We start from the raw sequence: 19,644 nt of genomic DNA on the forward strand, positions 1-19,644 counted from the left end.
TCTCCGTGCCGTCCCGTCACGCTGCTGTCCCTGTCTCGCTCCCTGAGCCTCACCTGGCGCTGCTCCTGTACGCTCTGCTGCTGGAACAGGTTGTATTTGCTTGAACTGGTTGCCCAGAGGGGTTGTGGAGCCTCCATCCTTGGAGATCTTCAGAAGCAGAATCCTCGGAATTGTGCGTAAAGGTAGTCCTTTGGGGAGAAAGAAAAGGAATTGGAAAAACAACCCAAAAACTAGCGAAAAAGAAAAAAAAAAAAAAAAAGCAATGGTTAGATATTGTCTAATTGTCTGGCCTGAAAAGCCATTAAAAGGAACTTCACTATTTTGGCCACAATGCGGGTCTGATGGAAATTCCGGCTTTAAGTTTATATGTAAACAATAAGACTCCTTTTTTGGAGGAGGAATCAAGTTATGCTCCCTCTAATCCTAATATTGCACCGGAGGCAGCAGTAGCTGCACCAGCAAGGAAGTATATGTGTATGTGTTTGAGCCAAAGTATTGTTGTGAAGTGAGTGACTCCTCGAGGAACTCTGCCAGAGACAAAACAAAATAGTCTGGTTATTGTTCTAAGTGATATATCCTTGTAGCATGAATGAGAAGTTTAAGGGGCCTCTCTGCGTGATCGCGTGATTGTGCTGTGGGAGTGAGACGCAGCATCGCTGCGAAGCGAGCGCGGAGTTCCGATCCGTGAGAAGTCACTTCTTCTCGTGGAGCTGCTGCTGCAGTGAGAGGGGCTTTGCTTGTTTCTCCCACAGGGCCTGCAGCCAAGGCAGAGGCTGAGGAGGTACAGTCTACAGGCTCTGCTGTGGGAGGAGGCACCCTGTGCCCTGTGGCTGAGGGAGGAGTTGGATGAGCTGCACACTTCCTGGGGAAAGGCCTGTGAAGAGGACGCTGAAGCTGCTGCTTCAGAGAGAACAGCTTCCTTGGTGTCCCACGCAGGGCCTCCAGCCGAGGGAGAAGCCACTTCTCCTACTCGTGGTGCTGCTTCTGCACTGAGAGGGGCTTCACTGCTCTCCCCCACAGGGCCTCCAGCCAAGGCAGAGGCTGAGGGTGTACAGTCTACAGGCTCTGCTGTAGACAGTACATTGCTTCTTTCTTCTTTCACCAGCTCACTGGTGGCCCTACAAGAGAGATGCTGCCTTAGTGAACAGAGAGAGAAATGCCTCTTCCTGACAGGGCGGCTCCCGATACATTCCCTGTCAGCACTGGCGGCCATTTTGAAGTTCTGTTTTCCCCCCGAGCCACAAGCTGGCTGAGGCCTTGGGCTGTTCCCAGCATGGCTGTCAGTGATGGCGGGCGGCTTCTAGACCCAAGTGGCCTTTCTTTTACTTCGTACTGAAGGAAACCTTGCAGCGAGAGTGGCTTCGCTGGCTTCCGAAACAGGGCCTCCAGCCCAAGGAGAAGCCACTTCTTCTTCCTCTGGTGCTGCTGCTTGAGCAAGAGCGGCTTCACTGGCTTCTCCCACAGGGTCAGCAGCTCAGGGAGAATCCACGTCTCCTTCTCCTGGTGCTGCTTCTGCTGTGAGAGGGCCTTTGCTGGTCTCCCCCACAGGACCTCCAGCTAAAGCAGATGCTGAAGATTCACAGTCTACAGGCTCTGCTGTTAGAGGAATCACCCTGTGCCCTGTGGCCGAGGGAGCAGTTGGTGCCTTGATCGTGGCTCCCTGGATGATGGCTACAGAATGGAGTAGGACTGCAGAGACAATGATCTGGGCTGTTTCATACAGATATTCATCAGAGACACTGGAGGCATTTTGGCCATGTCCCTGGCTCTCAACCATCACCAACGTGCTGTGCTCACTGGGGATGGGACAGGCTGATGGCTTTGAGTCTCGAGACACTGGAATGGGGGGAGGCGCTCTGTTCCCCTCATCTTCAAAAGCAGGGGCTGATGGAGGACTTGCTGGCCTGCTCTCCGCCGGTACTGTTGCAGTGAGAGGCGTGCTGTGCCTCCCTTCCCCTGGACCTTCTGCCAGGGGAGCAGCTGGTGGTGCAGTGTCCGTGGGCTCCAATGAGCCAAGAGAGGCGCTTGTTGGTTGTTCTGCTACTTCTACTGCAGCCTCCCTGTCCACACTGCTGAATGAGCTGCCCTCTTCCTGGGGAAAGGGCTGTGGTTCCTGGAAGAGGCTGGGGAACCTGGGGTTGATCTAGGAGTTGAAGATGATAATTTCTTCCTCTTCATCCCATCCCAAAGGACCGCTTTCTTTCCTGCCCTGGCTTGTTCCCTCGTTGCCGCTCCCCTACCTGGATTTGACATTTTGCTCTCTGTGTTGCCCTTGCTTCTCACCTCGGCCTGGACTGGCTGGTATAGGGGCTCAGCTGGCAGCCGTTGTTCCTGAACTTGCCTGGTGATGATGCCCTGGCAGAGCAGTCGTCACCTGCTGTCCATGTGTTTCTGGACTTCGACTGCTCTTGTTGGTGTCACTTTGCAACCTGCGTGTGCCAGGCCCCCCAGTGCTGCCAGTCGTTTGCCGTGTTCCCAGCTTTTAGCCATCGTCTTCGCCAGGACTTCAAACACGAGGGACTGTGCTGTGTCCCACAGTGCTGTGAAAGAGTCTGTGGGGCTGTGTGGGGCAGGGTGCTCACTCTTCTCAAATTCTGGGGCACTGCTGTGGGAAGAGGTGGTGTCCTGTGGCCTTTGATCCTGGGACGTCTGTCCAAGGGAGAAAGCATTGCCTCCCTCATGGCTCCCTCGTTGCAGGCAATGGCATTGCTAATGGCACTGAGGACGAAGATGTTTACTTGGTCTTCCATTTCTTTGGCAGGGGCTGCAGGGCTGTTTTTTGCACGGTGCTGACTCTTCTTCAAATTTTGGGGCACTGATGTGACGAGAGGTGATGTCCTGTGGCCTCTGCTTGTAAGTCCTCTGCCCAGGGCAAAAGCCTTGCCTCCCTCATAGATTCCTCGTTGCAGGCTACGGCACTGCTAATGCCCCTGGAGATGAAGGCCTTTACTGGGTCTTCTATGTCCTTGGCAGTGGCTGCAGGGCTTTTTTTTGGACGAGTGCTGACTCTTCTTCAAATTTTCGGGCACTGCTGTGAGGAGAGGTGATGTTTTGCAGCCTTTGCTCCTGGGGCCTCTGTCCAAGGGAGAAAGCGTTGCCTCCCTTATAGGTCTCTCGTTGCGGGCTATTGCATTGCTAAAGACACGGGAGACTAAGGCTTTTACCTGGTCTTCCATTTCTCTGGCACGTTCTGCAGGGCTGTTTTTGGCAGGGTGATGACTCTTCTTCAAATTTTGGGGCACTGTTGTTAGGAGAGGTGGTGTTGTGTGGCCTTTGCTCCTGGGACCTCTGCACAGAGCAGAAAGCTTTGGCTGCCTCGTGGCTCCCTCGTTGCAGGCTATGGCATTGCTAATGCCCCTGGAGACGGAGGCCTTTACTTGGCCTTCCATGTCCTCGGCAGGAGCTGCAGGGCTGCGTGGGGCAGGGAGCTAACTCTTCTTCCAATTTTGGGACATTGCTGTGCTGAGAGGTGGTGAGCGGTGGCTTTTGGCCCCGGGTTGCTCAGCTCACTGGTGGCCCTACAAGAGAGATGCTGCCTTAGTGAACAGAGATCGGAACGCCTCTCCCTGACTGGGCAGCTCCCGACCCATCCTCTGACAGCCCTGGCTGCCAGTTTGCAGTTCTGGTTTCCCGCTGTGCCACAAGCTGGCTGAGGCCTTGGGCTGTCCCCAGCCTGGCCGTCAGTGATGGCGGGCGACCTAGACCCAAGAGACCTTTCCTTTCCTTCGTACTGAAGGAAACCTTGCAGCGAGAGTGGCTTCGTGGCTTCCCACACAGGGCCTCCAGCCCAGGGAGAAGCCACTTCTTCTTCCTCTGGTGCTGCTGCTTGAGCAAGAGGGGCTTCATTGGCCTTCCCAGGAGGGCCTCCAGCTAAAGCAGATGCTGAGGATATAGACGCTGCAGGCTCTGCTGTGGAAGGAGGCACCCTGGGCCCTGTGGCCGAGGGAGATTTGTTGCCTTGCTCGTGGTTCCCTGGCTCGTGGCTACAGCATGGTGTAGGACTGCAGAGACGATGATCTGGGCTGTCATAAAGGTCTTCGTCACAGGCACTGCAGGCATGTTGGTCGCTTCCCTGGGTCTCAGCCATTGCCGCAGTGCTGTGCTCGCTGGGGAGGGGACAGGCTGATGGCTTTGAGTCCTGAGACACTGGTGTGGGGGGAGGCGCTCTGTAGCCCTCACCTTCTCAAGCAGGGGCTAACGGAGGACCTGCTGGCCTGCTCTCTGCCAGTTTTATTCCCGTGAGAGGCGTGCCGTACCTCTCTTCCCCTGGACATTCAGCCACGGAAGCAGCTGACGGTGCAGTGTCCGTGGGCTCCAGTGAGCCAAGAGAGGCGCTTGTCGGGTGTTCTGCTTCTTCTGCTGCAGCCTTGCAGTCTACGCTGCTGGGTGAACTGCCCTATGTGTGGGGAAAGGCCTGTGGGTCCTGGAAGAGGCTGGGGAGCCTGGGGTTGATCCAGGAGGTGAAGATGACCATTTCTTCCTCTTCATCCGAACCCACAGGACCACTTTCCTTCCTGCCCCAGCCCTGGCTTGTCGCCTTGTCGCCACTCCCCTGCCTGGGTTTGACATGTTGCTCTCTCTGTTGCCCTTGCTTCTCACCCCTGTCTGGGCTAGCTGGTGCCGGGTCTCTGCTTGCAGCCATTCTTCCTGCACATAGCCGGGGATCAGGCCCTGGCAGAGCAGTGGTCCACCTGCTCTCCGCGTCTGTCTGGACCCCGGCTGATCTTGTTGCTGTCACTGTGCACCCCGTGTGTGCCAGGTCCCCCAGTGCTCCAGCCAAGGCAGATGCTGAGGATGCAGAGTCTGCAGGCTCTGCAGTGGGAGGAGGCACCCTGGGTCCTGTGGCCAAGGGAGCAGTTGGTGCCTTGCTCGTGGCTCCCCGGCTCATGGCTACAGCTTGTCTTAGGACTGCGGAAACCAGGGTCCGGGCTGTTTCATGCAGATCTTCATCACAGGCACTGGAGGCATGTTGGGCACGTCCCTGGCTCTCAACCATCACTGCAGTGCTGTGCTCGATGGGAGTGGGGCAGGCTGATGGCTTTGACTCTTGAGCCCCACGTGTCTGGGGAGGCGCTCTGTAGCCCTCGTCTTCCAAAGCAGGGGCTGATGGACAACTTGCTGGCCTGCTCTCTGACGGTTGTGTTGCGGTGAGAGGCATGCCGTGCCTCTCTGCCAGGCAAGCAGGCGATGTTTCAGTGTCCAATGAGCCAAGAGAGGCACTTGTTGGGGGTTCTGCTTATTGTGCTGCAGCCTCCCTGTGCGCGCTCCTGGCTGAGCTGCCCTCTTCCTGGGGAAAGGCCTGTGGGTCCTCAAAGAGGCTGGGGAACCTGGGGTTGATCCAGGACTTGAAGATGACAATCTCTTCCTCTTCATCCGAACCCACAGGACCACTTTCCTTCCTGCCCTGGCCCTGGCTTGTCTCATCCTTGCCACTCCACTGCCTGGCTTTGATGTGTATCTGTCCCTGCTGCCCTTGCTTCTCACCTCGGCCTGGACTGGCTGGTATAGGGGCTCAGCTGGCAGCCGTTGTTCCTGAACTTGCCTGGTGATGATGCCCTGGCAGAGCAGTCGTCACCTGCTGTCCATGTGTTTCTGGACTTCGACTGCTCTTGTTGGTGTCACTTTGCAACCTGTGTGTGCCAGGCCCTCCAGTGCTGCCAGTCGTTTGCCGTGTTCCCAGCTTTTAGCCATCGTCTTCGCCAGGACTTCAAACACGAGGGACTGTGCTGTGTCCCACAGTGCTGTGAAAGAGTCTGTGGGGCTGTGTGGGGCAGGGTGCCGGCTCTTCTTCAAATTTTGAGGCACTGCTGTGAGGAGAGGTGGTGTTCTGCGTCCTTTGTTCCTGGGAGGTCTGCCCAAGGGACAAAGCCTTGCCCCTCACTGCCTTGTCCCTGTCACCAGAGATGGACGGAAGAGGTGGCAGAAGCTCTTGGTGGCTGTGGGCCTCTGTGCCCAATGCCTTCGCCCTGCCTGCAGCTGAAGATGCAGAGGCTGTTGCTTGTAGAGGGGGCAGCTTGCAAGTGACCCTTTCAGATGATAATGTCTGTGCTGCAGGCACTTGCTTGGGTGCTGCTGCCTGAGTCGCTGCCTGCCTTGGGAAAGGCGGCATGGCTGGCAGATGGATTATCTCCTCCTGCCGCACCCCACTGTGTGGCAGTGTCTTCATGTCTCACAGCTTCTCCATCTGCAAGAGAATCGAGGGGAAAGGCCAAGTTACTTTGGTCATTTCTGCCATTCCTCTCCACGTCCCTGTAGAAGTGCTTTTGTGAGCTGCCCTGCAGTGGCCCCATTCATGCCCTGGCAGCTGACCACGCACAGCGGGGCTCGGCTTGCCAGGGTAATGCCCTTCCTGTCTCCTCCTGCAAGTGCTGCCTGCTCGTCGGAGGCTGCCAGGGCTGCCAAAGATGTTGCATCAAACCTTCCTGGGGCTCCCGACTCTGTGTGGCAGCTGCCAGTGTGACGCACGCTCTCTGGGCACGACCGCACTGGCTGCCTGTCCGCATGGAGGGACGATGGAGACAGCTCCTGGTTGCGGACAGCCAGGTTGAATTAGGCCACGCTGCTCTTTGTGCCTCTGGGCACAGAAATGCCAGGGCCCTGTGGGCTTTGGCTGTCCTGGGGGTCGGCTCTTCATGGAGAAACCCCAGGTTTGGGAATAACTGCGTCCAGGCCGGAGGTGCTCAGGGCCAGCTGGCCGGCTTGCTCCAGAACCGTTCTCCTCATCCTGGTGCTCTCCGTGCCGTCCCGTCACGCTGCTGTCCCTGTCTCGCTCCCTGAGCCTCACCTGGCGCTGCTCCTGTACGCTCTGCTGCTGGAACAGGTTGTATTTGCTTGAACTGGTTGCCCAGAGGGGTTGTGGAGCCTCCATCCTTGGAGATCTTCAGAAGCAGAATCCTCGGAATTGTGCGTAAAGGTAGTCCTTTGGGGAGAAAGAAAAGGAATTGGAAAAACAACCCAAAAACTAGCGAAAAAGAAAAAAAAAAAAAAAAAAGCAATGGTTAGATATTGTCTAATTGTCTGGCCTGAAAAGCCATTAAAAGGAACTTCACTATTTTGGCCACAATGCGGGTCTGATGGAAATTCCGGCTTTAAGTTTATATGTAAACAATAAGACTCCTTTTTTGGAGGAGGAATCAAGTTATGCTCCCTCTAATCCTAATATTGCACCGGAGGCAGCAGTAGCTGCACCAGCAAGGAAGTATATGTGTATGTGTTTGAGCCAAAGTATTGTTGTGAAGTGAGTGACTCCTCGAGGAACTCTGCCAGAGACAAAACAAAATAGTCTGGTTATTGTTCTAAGTGATATATCCTTGTAGCATGAATGAGAAGTTTAAGGGGCCTCTCTGCGTGATCGCGTGATTGTGCTGTGGGAGTGAGACGCAGCATCGCTGCGAAGCGAGCGCGGAGTTCCGATCCGTGAGAAGTCACTTCTTCTCGTGGAGCTGCTGCTGCAGTGAGAGGGGCTTTGCTTGTTTCTCCCACAGGGCCTGCAGCCAAGGCAGAGGCTGAGGAGGTACAGTCTACAGGCTCTGCTGTGGGAGGAGGCACCCTGTGCCCTGTGGCTGAGGGAGGAGTTGGATGAGCTGCACACTTCCTGGGGAAAGGCCTGTGAAGAGGACGCTGAAGCTGCTGCTTCAGAGAGAACAGCTTCCTTGGTGTCCCACGCAGGGCCTCCAGCCGAGGGAGAAGCCACTTCTCCTACTCGTGGTGCTGCTTCTGCACTGAGAGGGGCTTCACTGCTCTCCCCCACAGGGCCTCCAGCCAAGGCAGAGGCTGAGGGTGTACAGTCTACAGGCTCTGCTGTAGACAGTACATTGCTTCTTTCTTCTTTCACCAGCTCACTGGTGGCCCTACAAGAGAGATGCTGCCTTAGTGAACAGAGAGAGAAATGCCTCTTCCTGACAGGGCGGCTCCCGATACATTCCCTGTCAGCACTGGCGGCCATTTTGAAGTTCTGTTTTCCCCCCGAGCCACAAGCTGGCTGAGGCCTTGGGCTGTTCCCAGCATGGCTGTCAGTGATGGCGGGCGGCTTCTAGACCCAAGTGGCCTTTCTTTTACTTTGTACTGAAGGAAACCTTGCAGCGAGAGTGGCTTCGCTGGCTTCCGAAACAGGGCCTCCAGCCCAAGGAGAAGCCACTTCTTCTTCCTCTGGTGCTGCTGCTTGAGCAAGAGCGGCTTCACTGGCTTCTCCCACAGGGTCAGCAGCTCAGGGAGAATCCACGTCTCCTTCTCCTGGTGCTGCTTCTGCTGTGAGAGGGCCTTTGCTGGTCTCCCCCACAGGACCTCCAGCTAAAGCAGATGCTGAAGATTCACAGTCTACAGGCTCTGCTGTTAGAGGAATCACCCTGTGCCCTGTGGCCGAGGGAGCAGTTGGTGCCTTGATCGTGGCTCCCTGGATGATGGCTACAGAATGGAGTAGGACTGCAGAGACAATGATCTGGGCTGTTTCATACAGATATTCATCAGAGACACTGGAGGCATTTTGGCCATGTCCCTGGCTCTCAACCATCGCCAACGTGCTGTGCTCACTGGGGATGGGACAGGCTGATGGCTTTGAGTCTCGAGACACTGGAATGGGGGGAGGCGCTCTGTTCCCCTCATCTTCAAAAGCAGGGGCTGATGGAGGACTTGCTGGCCTGCTCTCCGCCGGTACTGTTGCAGTGAGAGGCGTGCTGTGCCTCCCTTCCCCTGGACCTTCTGCCAGGGGAGCAGCTGGTGGTGCAGTGTCCGTGGGCTCCAATGAGCCAAGAGAGGCGCTTGTTGGTTGTTCTGCTACTTCTACTGCAGCCTCCCTGTCCACACTGCTGAATGAGCTGCCCTCTTCCTGGGGAAAGGGCTGTGGTTCCTGGAAGAGGCTGGGGAACCTGGGGTTGATCTAGGAGTCGAAGATGATAATTTCTTCCTCTTCATCCCATCCCAAAGGACCGCTTTCTTTCCTGCCCTGGCTTGTTCCCTCGTTGCCGCTCCCCTACCTGGATTTGACATTTTGCTCTCTGTGTTGCCCTTGCTTCTCACCTCGGCCTGGACTGGCTGGTATAGGGGCTCAGCTGGCAGCCGTTGTTCCTGAACTTGCCTGGTGATGATGCCCTGGCAGAGCAGTCGTCACCTGCTGTCCATGTGTTTCTGGACTTCGACTGCTCTTGTTGGTGTCACTTTGCAACCTGTGTGTGCCAGGCCCCCCAGTGCTGCCAGTCGTTTGCCGTGTTCCCAGCTTTTAGCCATCGTCTTCGCCAGGACTTCAAACACGAGGGACTGTGCTGTGTCCCACAGTGCTGTGAAAGAGTCTGTGGGGCTGTGTGGGGCAGGGTGCTCACTCTTCTCAAATTCTGGGGCACTGCTGTGGGAAGAGGTGGTGTCCTGTGGCCTTTGATCCTGGGACGTCTGTCCAAGGGAGAAAGCATTGCCTCCCTCATGGCTCCCTCGTTGCAGGCAATGGCATTGCTAATGGCACTGAGGACGAAGATGTTTACTTGGTCTTCCATTTCTTTGGCAGGGGCTGCAGGGCTGTTTTTTGCACGGTGCTGACTCTTCTTCAAATTTTGGGGCACTGATGTGACGAGAGGTGATGTCCTGTGGCCTCTGCTTGTAAGTCCTCTGCCCAGGGCAAAAGCCTTGCCTCCCTCATAGATTCCTCGTTGCAGGCTACGGCACTGCTAATGCCCCTGGAGATGAAGGCCTTTACTGGGTCTTCTATGTCCTTGGCAGTGGCTGCAGGGCTTTTTTTTGGACGAGTGCTGACTCTTCTTCAAATTTTCGGGCACTGCTGTGAGGAGAGGTGATGTTTTGCAGCCTTTGCTCCTGGGGCCTCTGTCCAAGGGAGAAAGCGTTGCCTCCCTTATAGGTCTCTCGTTGCGGGCTATTGCATTGCTAAAGACACGGGAGACTAAGGCTTTTACCTGGTCTTCCATTTCTCTGGCACGTTCTGCAGGGCTGTTTTTGGCAGGGTGATGACTCTTCTTCAAATTTTGGGGCACTGTTGTTAGGAGAGGTGGTGTTGTGTGGCCTTTGCTCCTGGGACCTCTGCACAAAGCAGAAAGCTTTGGCTGCCTCGTGGCTCCCTCGTTGCAGGCTATGGCATTGCTAATGCCCCTGGAGACGGAGGCCTTTACTTGGCCTTCCATGTCCTCGGCAGGAGCTGCAGGGCTGCGTGGGGCAGGGTGCTAACTCTTCTTCCAATTTTGGGACATTGCTGTGCTGAGAGGTGGTGAGCGGTGGCTTTTGGCCCCGGGTTGCTCAGCTCACTGGTGGCCCTACAAGAGAGATGCTGCCTTAGTGAACAGAGATCGGAACGCCTCTCCCTGACTGGGCAGCTCCCGACCCATCCTCTGACAGCCCTGGCTGCCAGTTTGCAGTTCTGGTTTCCCGCTGTGCCACAAGCTGGCTGAGGCCTTGGGCTGTCCCCAGCCTGGCCGTCAGTGATGGCGGGCGACCTAGACCCAAGAGACCTTTCCTTTCCTTCGTACTGAAGGAAACCTTGCAGCGAGAGTGGCTTCGTGGCTTCCCACACAGGGCCTCCAGCCCAGGGAGAAGCCACTTCTTCTTCCTCTGGTGCTGCTGCTTGAGCAAGAGGGGCTTCATTGGCCTTCCCAGGAGGGCCTCCAGCTAAAGCAGATGCTGAGGATATAGACGCTGCAGGCTCTGCTGTGGAAGGAGGCACCCTGGGCCCTGTGGCCGAGGGAGATTTGTTGCCTTGCTCGTGGTTCCCTGGCTCGTGGCTACAGCATGGTGTAGGACTGCAGAGACGATGATCTGGGCTGTCATAAAGGTCTTCGTCACAGGCACTGCAGGCATGTTGGTCGCTTCCCTGGGTCTCAGCCATTGCCGCAGTGCTGTGCTCGCTGGGGAGGGGACAGGCTGATGGCTTTGAGTCCTGAGACACTGGTGTGGGGGGAGGCGCTCTGTAGCCCTCACCTTCTCAAGCAGGGGCTAACGGAGGACCTGCTGGCCTGCTCTCTGCCAGTTTTATTCCCGTGAGAGGCGTGCCGTACCTCTCTTCCCCTGGACATTCAGCCACGGAAGCAGCTGACGGTGCAGTGTCCGTGGGCTCCAGTGAGCCAAGAGAGGCGCTTGTCGGGTGTTCTGCTTCTTCTGCTGCAGCCTTGCAGTCTACGCTGCTGGGTGAACTGCCCTATGTGTGGGGAAAGGCCTGTGGGTCCTGGAAGAGGCTGGGGAGCCTGGGGTTGATCCAGGAGGTGAAGATGACCATTTCTTCCTCTTCATCCGAACCCACAGGACCACTTTCCTTCCTGCCCCAGCCCTGGCTTGTCGCCTTGTCGCCACTCCCCTGCCTGGGTTTGACATGTTGCTCTCTCTGTTGCCCTTGCTTCTCACCCCTGTCTGGGCTAGCTGGTGCCGGGTCTCTGCTTGCAGCCATTCTTCCTGCACATAGCCGGGGATCAGGCCCTGGCAGAGCAGTGGTCCACCTGCTCTCCGCGTCTGTCTGGACCCCGGCTGATCTTGTTGCTGTCACTGTGCACCCCGTGTGTGCCAGGTCCCCCAGTGCTCCAGCCAAGGCAGATGCTGAGGATGCAGAGTCTGCAGGCTCTGCAGTGGGAGGAGGCACCCTGGGTCCTGTGGCCAAGGGAGCAGTTGGTGCCTTGCTCGTGGCTCCCCGGCTCATGGCTACAGCTTGTCTTAGGACTGCGGAAACCAGGGTCCGGGCTGTTTCATGCAGATCTTCATCACAGGCACTGGAGGCATGTTGGGCACGTCCCTGGCTCTCAACCATCACTGCAGTGCTGTGCTCGATGGGAGTGGGGCAGGCTGATAGCTTTGACTCTTGAGCCCCACGTGTCTGGGGAGGCGCTCTGTAGCCCTCGTCTTCCAAAGCAGGGGCTGATGGACAACTTGCTGGCCTGCTCTCTGACAGTTGTGTTGCGGTGAGAGGCATGCCGTGCCTCTCTGCCAGGCAAGCAGGCGATGTTTCAGTGTCCAATGAGCCAAGAGAGGCACTTGTTGGGGGTTCTGCTTATTGTGCTGCAGCCTCCCTGTGCGCGCTCCTGGCTGAGCTGCCCTCTTCCTGGGGAAAGGCCTGTGGGTCCTCAAAGAGGCTGGGGAACCTGGGGTTGATCCAGGACTTGAAGATGACAATCTCTTCCTCTTCATCCGAACCCACAGGACCACTTTCCTTCCTGCGCTGGCCCTGGCTTGTCTCATCCTTGCCACTCCACTGCCTGGCTTTGATGTGTATCTGTCCCTGCTGCCCTTGCTTCTCACCTCGGCCTGGACTGGCTGGTATAGGGGCTCAGCTGGCAGCCGTTGTTCCTGAACTTGCCTGGTGATGATGCCCTGGCAGAGCAGTCGTCACCTGCTGTCCATGTGTTTCTGGACTTCGACTGCTCTTGTTGGTGTCACTTTGCAACCTGTGTGTGCCAGGCCCTCCAGTGCTGCCAGTCGTTTGCCGTGTTCCCAGCTTTTAGCCATCGTCTTCGCCAGGACTTCAAACACGAGGGACTGTGCTGTGTCCCACAGTGCTGTGAAAGAGTCTGTGGGGCTGTGTGGGGCAGGGTGCCGGCTCTTCTTCAAATTTTGAGGCACTGCTGTGAGGAGAGGTGGTGTTCTGCGTCCTTTGTTCCTGGGAGGTCTGCCCAAGGGACAAAGCCTTGCCCCTCACTGCCTTGTCCCTGTCACCAGAGATGCACGGAAGAGGTGGCAGAAGCTCTTGGTGGCTGTGGGCCTCTGTGCCCAATGCCTTTGCCCTTCCTGCAGCTGAAGATGCAGAGGCTGTTGCTTGTAGAGGGGGCAGCTTGCAAGTGACCCTTTCAGATGATAATGTCTGTGCTGCAGGCACTTGCTTGGGTGCTGCTGCCTGAGTCGCTGCCTGCCTTGGGAAAGGCGGCATGGCTGGCAGATGGATTATCTCCTCCTGCCGCACCCCACTGTGTGGCAGTGTCTTCATGTCTCACAGCTTCTCCATCTGCAAGAGAATCGAGGGGAAAGGCCAAGTTACTTTGGTCATTTCTGCCATTCCTCTCCACGTCCCTGTAGAAGTGCTTTTGTGAGCTGCCCTGCAGTGGCCCCATTCATGCCCTGGCAGCTGACCACGCACAGCGGGGCTCGGCTTGCCAGGGTAATGCCCTTCCTGTCTCCTCCTGCAAGTGCTGCCTGCTCGTCGGAGGCTGCCAGGGCTGCCAAAGATGTTGCATCAAACCTTCCTGGGGCTCCCGACTCTGTGTGGCAGCTGCCAGTGTGACGCACGCTCTCTGGGCACGACCGCACTGGCTGCCTGTCCGCATGGAGGGACGATGGAGACAGCTCCTGGTTGCGGACAGCCAGGTTGAATTAGGCCACGCTGCTCTTTGTGCCTCTGGGCACAGAAATGCCAGGGCCCTGTGGGCTTTGGCTGTCCTGGGGGTCGGCTCTTCATGGAGAAACCCCAGGTTTGGGAATAACTGCGTCCAGGCCGGAGGTGCTCAGGGCCAGCTGGCCGGCTTGCTCCAGAACCGTTCTCCTCATCCTGGTGCTCTCCGTGCCGTCCCGTCACGCTGCTGTCCCTGTCTCGCTCCCTGAGCCTCACCTGGCGCTGCTCCTGTACACTCTGCTGCTGGAACAGGTTGTATTTGCTTGAACTGGTTGCCCAGAGGGGTTGTGGAGCCTCCATCCTTGGAGATCTTCAGAAGCAGAATCCTCGGAATTGTGCGTAAAGGTAGTCCTTTGGGGAGAAAGAAAAGGAATTGGAAAAACAACCCAAAAACTAGCGAAAAAGAAAAAAAAAAAAAAAAAGCAATGGTTAGATATTGTCTAATTGTCTGGCCTGAAAAGCCATTAAAAGGAACTTCACTATTTTGGCCACAATGCGGGTCTGATGGAAATTCCGGCTTTAAGTTTATATGTAAACAATAAGACTCCTTTTTTGGAGGAGGAATCAAGTTATGCTCCCTCTAATCCTAATATTGCACCGGAGGCAGCAGTAGCTGCACCAGCAAGGAAGTATATGTGTATGTGTTTGAGCCAAAGTATTGTTGTGAAGTGAGTGACTCCTCGAGGAACTCTGCCAGAGACAAAACAAAATAGTCTGGTTATTGTTCTAAGTGATATATCCTTGTAGCATGAATGAGAAGTTTAAGGGGCCTCTCTGCGTGATCGCGTGATTGTGCTGTGGGAGTGAGACGCAGCATCGCTGCGAAGCGAGCGCGGAGTTCCGATCCGTGAGAAGTCACTTCTTCTCGTGGAGCTGCTGCTGCAGTGAGAGGGGCTTTGCTTGTTTCTCCCACAGGGCCTGCAGCCAAGGCAGAGGCTGAGGAGGTACAGTCTACAGGCTCTGCTGTGGGAGGAGGCACCCTGTGCCCTGTGGCTGAGGGAGGAGTTGGATGAGCTGCACACTTCCTGGGGAAAGGCCTGTGAAGAGGACGCTGAAGCTGCTGCTTCAGAGAGAACAGCTTCCTTGGTGTCCCACGCAGGGCCTCCAGCCGAGGGAGAAGCCACTTCTCCTACTCATGGTGCTGCTTCTGCACTGAGAGGGGCTTCACTGCTCTCCCCCACAGGGCCTCCAGCCAAGGCAGAGGCTGAGGGTGTACAGTCTACAGGCTCTGCTGTAGACAGTACATTGCTTCTTTCTTCTTTCACCAGCTCACTGGTGGCCCTACAAGAGAGATGCTGCCTTAGTGAACAGAGAGAGAAATGCCTCTTCCTGACAGGGCGGCTCCCGATACATTCCCTGTCAGCACTGGCGGCCATTTTGAAGTTCTGTTTTCCCCCCGAGCCACAAGCTGGCTGAGGCCTTGGGCTGTTCCCAGCATGGCTGTCAGTGATGGCGGGCGGCTTCTAGACCCAAGTGGCCTTTCTTTTACTTCGTACTGAAGGAAACCTTGCAGCGAGTGTGGCTTCGCTGGCTTCCGAAACAGGGCCTCCAGCCCAAGGAGAAGCCACTTCTTCTTCCTCTGGTGCTGCTGCTTGAGCAAGAGCGGCTTCACTGGCTTCTCCCACAGGGTCAGCAGCTCAGGGAGAATCCACGTCTCCTTCTCCTGGTGCTGCTTCTGCTGTGAGAGGGCCTTTGCTGGTCTCCCCCACAGGACCTCCAGCTAAAGCAGATGCTGAAGATTCACAGTCTACAGGCTCTGCTGTTAGAGGAATCACCCTGTGCCCTGTGGCCGAGGGAGCAGTTGGTGCCTTGATCGTGGCTCCCTGGATGATGGCTACAGAATGGAGTAGGACTGCAGAGACAATGATCTGGGCTGTTTCATACAGATATTCATCAGAGACACTGGAGGCATTTTGGCCATGTCCCTGGCTCTCAACCATCGCCAACGTGCTGTGCTCACTGGGGATGGGACAGGCTGATGGCTTTGAGTCTCGAGACACTGGAATGGGGGGAGGCGCTCTGTTCCCCTCATCTTCAAAAGCAGGGGCTGATGGAGGACTTGCTGGCCTGCTCTCCGCCGGTACTGTTGCAGTGAGAGGCGTGCTGTGCCTCCCTTCCCCTGGACCTTCTGCCAGGGGAGCAGCTGGTGGTGCAGTGTCCGTGGGCTCCAATGAGCCAAGAGAGGCGCTTGTTGGTTGTTCTGCTACTTCTACTGCAGCCTCCCTGTCCACACTGCTGAATGAGCTGCCCTCTTCCTGGGGAAAGGGCTGTGGTTCCTGGAAGAGGCTGGGGAACCTGGGGTTGATCTAGGAGTCGAAGATGATAATTTCTTCCTCTTCATCCCATCCCAAAGGACCGCTTTCTTTCCTGCCCTGGCTTGTTCCCTCGTTGCCGCTCCCCTACCTGGATTTGACATTTTGCTCTCTGTGTTGCCCTTGCTTCTCACCTTGGCCTGGACTGGCTGGTATAGGGGCTCAGCTGGCAGCCGTTGTTCCTGAACTTGCCTGGTGATGATGCCCTGGCAGAGCAGTCGTCACCTGCTGTCCATGTGTTTCTGGACTTCGACTGCTCTTGTTGGTGTCACTTTGCAACCTGCGTGTGCCAGGCCCCCCAGTGCTGCCAGTCGTTTGCCGTGTTCCCAGCTTTTAGCCATCGTCTTCGCCAGGACTTCAAACACGAGGGACTGTGCTGTGTCCCACAGTGCTGTGAAAGAGTCTGTGGGGCTGTGTGGGGCAGGGTGCTCACTCTTCTCAAATTCTGGGGCACTGCTGTGGGAAGAGGTGGTGTCCTGTGGCCTTTGATCCTGGGACGTCTGTCCAAGGGAGAAAGCATTGCCTCCCTCATGGCTCCCTCGTTGCAGGCAATGGCATTGCTAATGGCACTGAGGACGAAGATGTTTACTTGGTCTTCCATTTCTTTGGCAGGGGCTGCAGGGCTGTTTTTTGCACGGTGCTGACTCTTCTTCAAATTTTGGGGCACTGATGTGACGAGAGGTGATGTCCTGTGGCCTCTGCTTGTAAGTCCTCTGCCCAGGGCAAAAGCCTTGCCTCCCTCATAGATTCCTCGTTGCAGGCTACGGCACTGCTAATGCCCCTGGAGATGAAGGCCTTTACTGGGTCTTCTATGTCCTTGGCAGTGGCTGCAGGGCTTTTTTTTGGACGAGTGCTGACTCTTCTTCAAATTTTCGGGCACTGCTGTGAGGAGAGGTGATGTTTTGCAGCCTTTGCTCCTGGGGCCTCTGTCCAAGGGAGAAAGCGTTGCCTCCCTTATAGGTCTCTCGTTGCGGGCTATTGCATTGCTAAAGACACGGGAGACTAAGGCTTTTACCTGGTCTTCCATTTCTCTGGCACGTTCTGCAGGGCTGTTTTTGGCAGGGTGATGACTCTTCTTCAAATTTTGGGGCACTGTTGTTAGGAGAGGTGGTGTTGTGTGGCCTTTGCTCCTGGGACCTCTGCACAAAGCAGAAAGCTTTGGCTGCCTCGTGGCTCCCTCGTTGCAGGCTATGGCATTGCTAATGCCCCTGGAGACGGAGGCCTTTACTTGGCCTTCCATGTCCTCGGCAGGAGCTGCAGGGCTGCGTGGGGCAGGGTGCTAACTCTTCTTCCAATTTTGGGACATTGCTGTGCTGAGAGGTGGTGAGCGGTGGCTTTTGGCCCCGGGTTGCTCAGCTCACTGGTGGCCCTACAAGAGAGATGCTGCCTTAGTGAACAGAGATCGGAACGACTCTCCCTGACTGGGCAGCTCCCGACCCATCCTCTGACAGCCCTGGCTGCCAGTTTGCAGTTCTGGTTTCCCGCTGTGCCACAAGCTGGCTGAGGCCTTGGGCTGTCCCCAGCCTGGCCGTCAGTGATGGCGGGCGACCTAGACCCAAGAGACCTTTCCTTTCCTTCGTACTGAAGGAAACCTTGCAGCGAGAGTGGCTTCGTGGCTTCCCACACAGGGCCTCCAGCCCAGGGAGAAGCCACTTCTTCTTCCTCTGGTGCTGCTGCTTGAGCAAGAGGGGCTTCATTGGCCTTCCCAGGAGGGCCTCCAGCTAAAGCAGATGCTGAGGATATAGACGCTGCAGGCTCTGCTGTGGAAGGAGGCACCCTGGGCCCTGTGGCCGAGGGAGATTTGTTGCCTTGCTCGTGGTTCCCTGGCTCGTGGCTACAGCATGGTGTAGGACTGCAGAGACGATGATCTGGGCTGTCATAAAGGTCTTCGTCACAGGCACTGCAGGCATGTTGGTCGCTTCCCTGGGTCTCAGCCATTGCCGCAGTGCTGTGCTCGCTGGGGAGGGGACAGGCTGATGGCTTTGAGTCCTGAGACACTGGTGTGGGGGGAGGCGCTCTGTAGCCCTCACCTTCTCAAGCAGGGGCTAACGGAGGACCTGCTGGCCTGCTCTCTGCCAGTTTTATTCCCGTGAGAGGCGTGCCGTACCTCTCTTCCCCTGGACATTCAGCCACGGAAGCAGCTGACGGTGCAGTGTCCGTGGGCTCCAGTGAGCCAAGAGAGGCGCTTGTCGGGTGTTCTGCTTCTTCTGCTGCAGCCTTGCAGTCTACGCTGCTGGGTGAACTGCCCTATGTGTGGGGAAAGGCCTGTGGGTCCTGGAAGAGGCTGGGGAGCCTGGGGTTGATCCAGGAGGTGAAGATGACCATTTCTTCCTCTTCATCCGAACCCACAGGACCACTTTCCTTCCTGCCCCAGCCCTGGCTTGTCGCCTTGTCGCCACTCCCCTGCCTGGGTTTGACATGTTGCTCTCTCTGTTGCCCTTGCTTCTCACCCCTGTCTGGGCTAGCTGGTGCCGGGTCTCTGCTTGCAGCCATTCTTCCTGCACATAGCCGGGGATCAGGCCCTGGCAGAGCAGTGGTCCACCTGCTCTCCGCGTCTGTCTGGACCCCGGCTGATCTTGTTGCTGTCACTGTGCACCCCGTGTGTGCCAGGTCCCCCAGTGCTCCAGCCAAGGCAGATGTTGAGGATGCAGAGTCTGCAGGCTCTGCAGTGGGAGGAGGCACCCTGGGTCCTGTGGCCAAGGGAGCAGTTGGTGCCTTGCTCGTGGCTCCCCGGCTCATGGCTACAGCTTGTCTTAGGACTGCGGAAACCAGGGTCCGGGCTGTTTCATGCAGATCTTCATCACAGGCACTGGAGGCATGTTGGGCACGTCCCTGGCTCTCAACCATCACTGCAGTGCTGTGCTCGATGGGAGTGGGGCAGGCTGATGGCTTTGACTCTTGAGCCCCACGTGTCTGGGGAGGCGCTCTGTAGCCCTCGTCTTCCAAAGCAGGGGCTGATGGACAACTTGCTGGCCTGCTCTCTGACGGTTGTGTTGCGGTGAGAGGCATGCCGTGCCTCTCTGCCAGGCAAGCAGGCGATGTTTCAGTGTCCAATGAGCCAAGAGAGGCACTTGTTGGGGGTTCTGCTTATTGTGCTGCAGCCTCCCTGTGCACGCTCCTGGCTGAGCTGCCCTCTTCCTGGGGAAAGGCCTGTGGGTCCTCAAAGAGGCTGGGGAACCTGGGGTTGATCCAGGACTTGAAGATGACAATCTCTTCCTCTTCATCCGAACCCACAGGACCACTTTCCTTCCTGCCCTGGCCCTGGCTTGTCTCATCCTTGCCACTCCACTGCCTGGCTTTCATGTGTATCTGTCCCTGCTGCCCTTGCTTCTCACCTCGGCCTGGACTGGCTGGTATAGGGGCTCAGCTGGCAGCCGTTGTTCCTGAACTTGCCTGGTGATGATGCCCTGGCAGAGCAGTCGTCACCTGCTGTCCATGTGTTTCTGGACTTCGACTGCTCTTGTTGGTGTCACTTTGCAACCTGTGTGTGCCAGGCCCCCCAGTGCTGCCAGTCGTTTGCCGTGTTCCCAGCTTTTAGCCATCGTCTTCGCCAGGACTTCAAACACGAGGGACTGTGCTGTGTCCCACAGTGCTGTGAAAGAGTCTGTGGGGCTGTGTGGGGCAGGGTGCCGGCTCTTCTTCAAATTTTGAGGCACTGCTGTGAGGAGAGGTGGTGTTCTGCGTCCTTTGTTCCTGGGAGGTCTGCCCAAGGGACAAAGCCTTGCCCCTCACTGCCTTGTCCCTGTCACCAGAGATGCACGGAAGAGGTGGCAGAAGCTCTTGGTGGCTGTGGGCCTCTGTGCCCAATGCCTTTGCCCTTCCTGCAGCTGAAGATGCAGAGGCTGTTGCTTGTAGAGGGGGCAGCTTGCAAGTGACCCTTTCAGATGATAATGTCTGTGCTGCAGGCACTTGCTTGGGTGCTGCTGCCTGAGTCGCTGCCTGCCTTGGGAAAGGCGGCATGGCTGGCAGATGGATTATCTCCTCCTGCCGCACCCCACTGTGTGGCAGTGTCTTCATGTCTCACAGCTTCTC

The sequence above is a fragment of the Anser brachyrhynchus genome (genome assembly GCF_964034855.1).
Source record: "Anser brachyrhynchus genome assembly, chromosome: 1".
NCBI lineage: Eukaryota > Metazoa > Chordata > Aves > Anseriformes > Anatidae > Anser > Anser brachyrhynchus.